Raw genomic sequence first — 9854 nt, 5'->3', positions numbered from 1 at the left:
AGAACATTGGATTGAAATTCTAAATGGTTTCCATCCTTTTTTTGAATAGAGAAAAGAAAAACACACCCCCCCCCCAAAACCAAGTGAATTTTCAATTTTAAAAAAATTTATATATTTTTTATTGAAGGATAATTGCTTCACAGCCAAGAGAATTTTATGGTGTGTAAATTATACCTCATTGAAACTGTTAAAGATTTAAAAACATACTCAATATTCTATAATAATCTATATAGGTAAAGAATCCAAAAAAGAATGAATGTATGTATATGTATAACTGAATCATTTTGCTGTATAGCAGGAACCTATACATTGTAAATCAACTATACGCCAGTAAAATTTAATTTAAAAATTCAAAACAAAAACCAAAAAAAGAAAGTTAGAAGAAAATACAGCTTTTTTTCTTAATTGTAAAAACAAGAAGAAAGACTCCATATGTGCTATGTGCTCAATTGCTCAGTTGTGCCCAACTCTTTGCGACCCCATGGACTGTAGCCCACCAGGCTCCTCTGTCGAGGGGATTCTCCAGGCAAGAATACTAGAGCGGGTTTCCATGCCCTCTCCCAGGGGATCTTTCCAACCCAGGGATAGAACCCAGGTCTCTCCACATTCTTCATCGACTGAGCCACAAGGGAAGCCCAGAGACTCCATGAAGGAATTGAAAAGGGACAGCACAGACTGGGAGATAATATCGGCAATCCATCTACTTGATAACGGACATGTACCCAAAAACATAGAGAACGCTTACAACGTAAAGAAACAACCTAACTAAAAACGGGCAAAAGTCTTGAACAGCCATTTTACAAAAGAAGATATGAATGTACGATAGAGATGAGATACCACTAGATGTCCACCAGAGCAGCTAAAACTTTGAAATCTGAAAGTGCCAAGGGCTGGAGGTGGCAGGGAGCAACAGGAACACTCATGGGTAGTTAGTAGTGTGCAATGGGGGCGATCCTTTTGGAAAACAGTTTGGGAATCACCTGTAAAGTTAAATGTAAACCCACCACATGTCCCAGCAATCTTACCCCTAGGTATTTACCCAAGCTGCTGAATCGCTTCAGTTGTGCCAGACTCTGTACGACCCCATAGACGGCAGCCCCCCAGGCTCCCCGGTCCCTGGGATTCTCCAGGCAAGAACACTGGAGTGGGTTGCCATTTCCTTCTCCAGAGTTTGGGATTAGCAGATGCAAACTATTATACATTCGATGGGCAAACAACAAACCCCGACCGTATAGCACAGGGAACGATATTCAATATCTTCTGATAAACCGTATAGAAAAGGATATGGAAAAGAATATATATATATGTATGTATGACTGAATCTCTTTGCTATACAGCAGAAATTAACAGAACATTGTAAATCAACTACACATCAATAAAAAATTTGTTTTAATGAAGTAAAATATAATCTTCTTTATATAAATAATGGAGTTTGGGGAAATGCTAGTTAACCATGCATCTTTGCTCTTTATGCTCAGAAATAATTGAGAAGCAGATTCAGGAGCCAGACAGATGGAGTTTTTTTACATTTTTTTTTTAAACAGCTTTCTTAGTGAAATAGCCAGATTTGAAAAGGCAGCAAAGTCGTGTGACCACAGCTGGAGTCCCTAATCCCCTGCCTAAGCTGGCAAAGCAGAGATGCTCAGAGTCATGCCATCCATACATTACACCCCAGCACTGGGCACAGACAGGTGGGGTCTTCATGTGGATTCTCTGATGGCAAAGCTTGACACATGGACTTGGGTGAAGGCTCTTTACTTGGGAGGTGATCCAGGGAAGTAGGAGTGAAAGGAGATGTTCAGAAGGTTGAGCAGTTTGGGCTGGGCTGACCGATATTTGCAGAGCAAGGGACAGGGGTGCAAAGCTCCTCTCATCATCAGACTGGGAACCCCTTGAGGGCAGAGACCCTGAGTTACTCTCTTGGTGTCCCCTGGGATCTTGCTGGCCACAAGGCAGGTACTCAGTGTCCACTGCATAGTAAGTGCTCAACAAATACTGAAAGGAGGGTGTGAGGGAGGGGATAGCTGTATCCCCAGGAGGGGCTGGTCCTGGGGCAACTTCACAGCCTCAGGGCAACACCAGGTGTCACGAAGGGCAGCAGAGTGATGGTGTTACCCATCAGGGTTCTCGGTCTCCTTCATCAACAGAAATTGAGTAGAGGTCAGACAAGAAATTCAGGCAAGTCTTTACAGGGGCTCCTGCTGCAGCAGAGGGGAGCGTGAATAAGTAACAGTTTTCCTTGCTTGCTGGATCTCCAAAGGGGGTTGAGCTTATCCCTTGTATGGTGGGAGGGGAGGTGCCAGGGGTCGGGCCAGAGTGACTTAAGCCATTTGCCTACCCCTTAGGTGGCAAACCACTTCAGTATTCTTGCCTTGAGAACCCCATGAACAGTATGAAAAGGCAAAATGATAGGATACTGAAAGAGAAACTCCCCAGGTTAGTAGGTGCCCAATATGCTACTGGAGATCAGTGGAGAAATAACTCCAGAAAGAATGAAGGGATGGAGCCAAAGCAAAAACAATACCCAGCTGTGGATGTGACTGGTGATAGAAGCAAGGTCCGATGCTATAAAGAGCAATATTGCATAGGAACCTGGAATGTCAGGTCCATGAATCAAGGCAAATTCGAAGTGGTCAAACGAGAGGTGGCAAGAGTGAATGTCGACATTCTAGGAATCAGTGAACTGAAATGGACTGGAATGGGTGAATTTAACTCAGATGACCATTATATCTACTACTGTGGGCAGGAATCCCTCAGAAGAAATGGAGTGGCCATCATGGTCAACAAAAGAGTCCGAAATGCAGTACTTGGATGCAATCTCAAAAACAATAGAATGATCTCTGTTCGTTTCCAAGGCAAACCATTCAATATCACAGTAATCCAAGTCTATGCCCCAACCAGTAACGCTGAAGAAGCTGAAGTTGAACAGTTCTATGAAGACCTACAAGACCTTTTAGAACTAACACCCAAAAAAGATGTCCTTTTCATTATAGGGGACTGGAATGCAAAAGTAGGAAGTCAAGAAACACCTGGAGTAACAGGCAAATTTGGCCTTGGAATATGGAATGAAGCAGAGCAAAGACTAATAGAGTTTTGCCAAGAAAATGCCCTGGTCATAACAAACACCCTCTTCCAACAACACAAGAGAAGACTCTATACATGGACATCACCAAATGGTCAACACCGAAATCAGATTGACTATATTCTTTGCAGCCAAAGATGGAGAAGCTCTATACAGTCAGCAAAAACAAGACCAGGAGCTGACTGTGGCTCAGACCATGAACTCCTTATTGCCAAATTCAGACTTAAATTGAAGAAAGTAGGGAAAACCACTAGACCATTCAGGTATGACCTAAATCAAATCCCTTATGATTAGACAGTGGAAGTGAGAAATAGATTTAAGGGCCTAGATCTGATAGATAGAGTGCCTGATGAACTATGAACTGAGGTTTGTGACATTGTACAGGAGACAGGGATCAAGACCATTCCCATAGAAAAGAAATGCAAAAAAAGCAAAATGGCTGTCTGGGGAGGCCTTACAAATAGCTGTGAAAAGAAGAGAAGCGAAAAGCAAAGGAGAAAAGGAAAGATATAAACATCTGAATGCAGAGTTCCAAAGAATAGCAAGAAGAGATAAGAAAGCCTTCTTCAGCGATCAATGCAAAGAAATAGAGGAAAACAACAGAATGGGAAAGACTAGAGATCTCTTCAAGAAAATCAGAGATACCAAAGGAACATTTCATGCAAAGATGAGCTCGATAAAGGACAGAAATGGTATGGACCTAACTGAAGCAGAAGATATTAAGAAGAGATGGCAAGAATACACAGAAGAACTGCACAAAATATATCTTCACGACCCAGATAATCACGATGGTGTGATCACTGACCTAGAGCCAGACATCCTGGAATGTGAAGTCAAGTGGGCCTTAGAAAGCATCACTACGAACAAAGCTAGTGGAGGTGATGGAATTCCAGTTGAACTATTCCAAATCCTGAAAGATGATGCTGTGAAAGTGCTGCACTCAATATGCCAGCAAATTTGGAAAACTCAGCAGTGGCCACAGGACTGGAAAAGGTCAGTTTTCATTCCAATCCCAAAGAAAGGCAATGCCAAAGAATGCTCAAACTACCGCACAATTGCACTCATCTCACATGCTAGTAAAGTAATGCTCAAAATTCTCCAAGCCTTCACCAATATGTGAACCGTGAACTTCCTGATGTTCAAGCTGGTTTTAGAAAAGGCAGAGGAACCAGAGATCAAATTGCCCACATCCGCTGGATCATGGAAAAAGCAAGAGAGTTCCAGAAAAACATCTATTTCTGCTGTATTGACTATGCCAACCCCTTTGACTGTGTGCATCACAATAAACTGTGGAAAATTCTGAAAGAGATGGGAATACCAGACCACCTGACCTGCCTCTTGAGAAATCTTTATGCAGGTCAGGAAGCAACAGTTAGAACTGGACATGGAACAACAGACTGGTTCCAAATAGGAAAAGGAGTACGTCAAGGCTGTATATTGTCACCCTGTTTATTTAACTTCTATGCAGAGTACATCATGAGAAACGCTGGACTGGAAGAAACACAAGCTGGAATCAAGATTGCCGGGAGAAATATCAATAACCTCAGATATGCAGATGACACCACCCTTATGGCAGAAAGTGAAGAGGAACTCAAAAGCCTCTTGATGAAAGTGGAAGTGGAGAGTGAAAAAGTTGGCTTAAAGCTCAACATTCAGAAAATGAAGATCATGGCATCCGGTCCCACCACTTCATGGGAAATAGATGGGGAAACAGTGGAAACAGTGTCAGACTTTATTTTTCTGGGCTCCAAAATCACTACAGATGGTGACTGCAGCCATGAAATTAAAAGACGCTTACTCCTTGGAAGGAAAGTTATGACCAACCTAGATAGCATTACAAAAACAGAGACATTACTTTGCCAACAAAGGTCCGGCTAATCAAGGCTATGATTTTTCCAGTGGTCGTGTATGGATGTGAGAGTTGGACTGTGAAGAAGGCTGAGTACCGAAGAATTGATGCTTTTGAACTGTGGTGTTGGAGAAGACTCTTGAGAGTCCCTTGGACTGCAAGGAGATCCAACCAGTCCATTCTGAAGGAGATCAGCCCTGGGATTTCTTTGGAAGGAATGATGCTAAAGCTGAAACTCCAGTACTTTGGTCACCTCATGCGAAGAGTTGACTCATTGGAAAAGACTCTGATGCTGGGAGGGATTGAGGGGCAGGAGGAGAGGGGGACAACAGAGGATGAGATGGCTGGATGGCATCACTGACTCGATGGACGTGAGTCTGAGTGAACTCCGGGAGTTGGTTATGGTAGGGAGGCCTGGCGTGCTGCGATTCATGGGGTCGCAAGGAGTCGGACACGGCTGAGCGACTGATCTGATCTGATCTGGTCTGATCTGATAGGTGGTGTTGGGTTTCCCTGGTGGCTTAGTCAGTAAAAAATCTGCCTGTAATGTAGGAAATCTGGGTTTGATCCCTGGGTTGGGAAGATCCCCTGGAGAAGGGAATGACAACCCACTCCAGTATTCTTGCCTGGAGAATCCCATGGTGGACAGAAGAGCCTGGTGGGCTACACACCATGGGGTTGCAGTTGGACACCACTGAGAGACGAACATTTTTGCTCTTCACTTTCACTTCAGGTGGTGTCGAGTGCAGGGAGGTGTGCAGTACCCTGCTCTGTGCTCCCCATCCCCTGCTTTTGCTTGAAGATCTTCCAACCTGCAGTTAGGTTTTTTGCTCTCTTTGTATCTCTTGTCCAGAATTTGCGCCCACTGTGCTTGCCTGCAGTTATTTTTAGTCCTATACCGTGTCTTTGTATTTTGTTGCTCAAGGAGAGGTGTGTCCAGGGACAAGCACTGCAGCAAAGGGTCCCAGGTCCCAACCTGTCTCAGTGGGGTGGGGGGTTCCGGAAGTGGGGGAGTCCTCAGCGTAAGAAGGGCTCCTTTTCAAGGGAGAGACCACGGGGGTGGGGGCATCCTGGAGACACAAAAGTGTTGACAGATCCCCGGGCCTAGTGTGGAGAGGCCCTGGGGTCAATGAGATCACGGGAGACAAAGGGAGGGGAGTGAATGAGCAGAAGCCGTTGGTGCCCCATCCCTGCCCCGATAAGACATTTCTGTGGGCTTCTGTGTCTCTGGCCTTTACTCCAGCACTTTCTCCAGTAGCTGGAGTAAACATATAGGGTTCACCCTCCACAGACAAGGGATAGGAAGGCTGGAAAAACACCCCAGCCTCCTGCCCTGCCGGGGACCAGCCCCGGCTGATCCAGGGTATTCGAAGCGGGGACGGCGTCGGCGACCTATGTATTTAAATATTTTATCAAAGATATAAAGAGTAATAGGATGAGGATAGCTCAGTAGGAAAATTTAGTGGAGAAAAGAGGCTGAGTAGCTTGGTTTACACAGGAGACCAATAAAACTTCAAGACAAGAAGTTTGCACCACTTACGTAGGCCACAGGCGTCCTTCCGTTCTCCCGAAGGAGAGGAGACACTGAGGCCTCCCCAGTCGGATCTTAGAAGCCCAGGCATAATTAGTAAGCATGGCGGGTTCCGCGCTCCAGATGGAGACTCAGCCAGAATTTGAGAGAGAGAGCAACATGGGGAGACCAAGTTTCAGTGAACAAGGCCCGCACTTTATTTTCCAAAGTAGTTTTTATACCTTAAGTTGTGCATAGAGGATAATGGGGGAAGGGGTGGGGTCATGCAAGGACAGCAGTTCCTGGTCCTAATCGAAGCCAGGCTTTCAAACTTATCATATGCAAAAGTTCAGGTGAATTACATCATCTTCTGGCCAGGAGGCCTGTTAACATTTTAAGAAACTTACCTTTCTCTAAAGGTGATTATTCCAAAGTCAGGCACCAGCCTCCAAAAAAGCATTGGACAAAGCTGCATTCCTATAGGGCAAAGGTGAGGTGGGCTCAGTCAAGAAAAGAATTAACTCAAGGGTCCAAGGTTACAAACATTGAGGCTACTACTTACATTTCTATACACCCATTATATCAGTCAATACACTGCCAAGGACACAGTAGGTAAGGGGTATGGAGACTTAGCAGCAAACATTGGCCCAGTAAGTGAAAAACCCTTCACCAATACAATTTCTAATCAATCTTTTAACTACTCAAAGGAATCTGTGTTTAGACAGTTTAGAACATCTCCTGCCTCTCACAGTTGGGAGGCTCTGAACAATCACATGTGGCCGGAAAAACCTATTCAGGCAGGCTAGAGGATTTCCAAAGGAGTTTGTAGGTTGAAACACTGTCACACCCAGGAATTATTAACTGGAGCTGTAAGCTAACTCTCTTTTCAGAGAGAGGTAGTGGGGGACAGCCCCCCGTAAAGTCAGAGGTGTAGGTGAAAGCACAAAGCAGAAAGTAGGCAGACTCTGGTTTTGGGGGTAGATGCTCGAGAATTTCCAGGGAGACTCCTGAGGCTTGATCCCGCCCTTGCATATGCCGAGCCTCCTTCCTCATGACCTTTGCCACGGGCGGAGCTCGCTCCCCGCACTGCCCCTTGCAGGGACGGCTCTGAGGGGAGCTCCAGATAGCGTTTCAGAGGGTCTCCAGCAGTACTGACCTCTTACTGCCGACAACAAAAATCACTCAGTAACTCACCTTTTTTTTTTTTTTTTTAACTTTCCTTCCTTCCCTATCCCCTTACACACTACCTAGAACCACATCCCAATAAGCCACTTACACCCAAGTCTCAGAGACCACCTCCTTAGGGAACCCAAACTACAAGTGAGTGAGTGAGGAAAGCAAAGGACAGCCAAGATGAACTGCAAGTCCGGGGTGGACAGGTACAAGTCACCACCCCGGGCAGTGGGTGGGCCAGGGTACCCACCCTCACACTCAGCTAAGAGGCTGCCCCTCACTTCGGTCAAGTATGAAAAGTAGAATTCTACCCGGTGACCTCCTTCGTTTTGTTAACTGTATTAGTTTGCTGGGGCAGTTTAAACAACAGAAATCTGTCTTCCTCACAGTTCTGGAGGCTGGAGTTTCAAGACTAAGGTGTCGGCAGGGTTGGTTTCCCCTGAGGCCTCTCTCCTGGCCTTGCAGACGGCCGCCTTCTCCCTCTGTGTTCACGTGGTCTCTGCTGTGTGCATCTGTGTCCTAATCTCCTCGCCTTATGAGGATACCCATCAGACTAATTAGGGCACATCCTCGTGACCTCATTTCAGTTCCATCACCTCTTTAAAGGCCCCATCTCCAAACACAGTGACATTGTGAGGTCTTAGGGGAGGGGACCTCAACATATGAATTAAGGGGACTGCAACCCAGTGCCTCATATTAACCTTGAATCTTTTATGAAAAGTAGGCTGGTTGCTCATTTGGTTGGGGGTCGGCCAGATGGAGAAAGGACCACACAGGCCCTCTCTCCCACAGCATTTCCTTCACTCTGCCGCTCTAAGCTGAGAGTGGCCTGAACTCCCAATGGAGTTTTAAAATGTAAATCCCCTTGCAGAATATTAATCCCGCCCACCTCTTTTTCCTGTTCTGGATCCCAGAGGGGTTGGCATTCATTAAGACCTGGCCATTCAATCTCCTCCCAGGTGAGCTTGGGTTCCCAAAGTGCAGAGAGTTTGGAGGGAGTTTTATTTGTGTTTTAATGTCTTCAAACTCCAGAGCACCAGAGGGGCCTGAGTTCTTTCTGTTCTACCTGCGCTTGTCCCCAGGCTATGGAGGGACGGTCACCCTGCACCATCTCATCCCGCCACAGCCACAAAGGCCCAACACGAGGTGGGGATCAAAACGGGCAGGCCTGGCACTGCCAAGCCAAACACAGAGGAAGCGGGATGTGAGCCCAGCTAGGAAACCAGACTCCCCTGGAAATTGCCGCTTCCCAGTGCGTCTGGAAGGCTGGCTCCCATAAAGCGGCTCCGGAAGCCCTGAAGGACCCCCACAGCCCTTGTCTTGATGAAGACGCCAATAAAAATCTCAGCACATCCAGCCTACAGGCCCCGAGGCTCTGCCCTGGGGCCATAAACCTCCTGATATGAGCAGCTGGGGAGCCCAGGGGAAGAGTCCTGTGCTGAGAAGGCCACCAGCCAAAAGCCGGCAGTCTGGAAAGTGGCGGAGACACAGTTAGGTAAAGAGGCCAAGGTTGGAGAGCAGGAAGGGAAGCTGCCTGCCCCGCCCAGGCCCTGTTCCAAGACCAGGCCAGAGCTGTAAAATCCAGGGGGACTTCAGGGAGGAGTAAGGACTGCCTAGAAACTGCAGGTTCTTGGAGAAACTGGGGAGGAACCGGCCTCAGGAAGCAAACATAAACAGACGCCATGGTTGTCAACTCAACTTTGAGGACATCGTGGGGACTCAACTGCACTCAGTGACAAAGGGGGATGAAGTGAGTGTGTGTATGTGTGTGTGTGTGTGTGCACATACACACATCTGAATCCACAGGCACTGGACATACCAGTCCTCTGTGTTATTGCTGTTTAGTTGTAAGTCGTGTCTGACTCTTTGCAACCCCATGGACTGTAGCCCGCCAGGCTCCTCTGTCTATGGAAATTTTCCAAGCAAGAATACTGGAGTGGGTTGCCATTTCCTGCTCCAGGGGATCTTCCTGATGCCGGGATCGAACCTGCATCTCCTGCATTGGCAGGCAGGTTCTTTACCACTGAGCCACCAGGGAAGCTGGTCCTCTGTATACGTAAGCACATATTTGTGTATGTGGAGTAGGTGTTTGTGCATGCAAAGTCACATGTACAAATGTGTCTATTTGTGTGTGCATAGGATTGCCAGATTTAGCAAATAAATATACAGAATGCTCACTTACATCTGAAATTTAGATAATAAGTGAGCACTTTTTTGCTGGTACATGTGTTCCCAAGTGT

This window comes from Bos indicus, chromosome 21, assembly GCF_029378745.1.
Source record: "Bos indicus isolate NIAB-ARS_2022 breed Sahiwal x Tharparkar chromosome 21, NIAB-ARS_B.indTharparkar_mat_pri_1.0, whole genome shotgun sequence".
NCBI lineage: Eukaryota > Metazoa > Chordata > Mammalia > Artiodactyla > Bovidae > Bos > Bos indicus.
Note: the sequence above shows the minus strand (reverse complement) of the source record.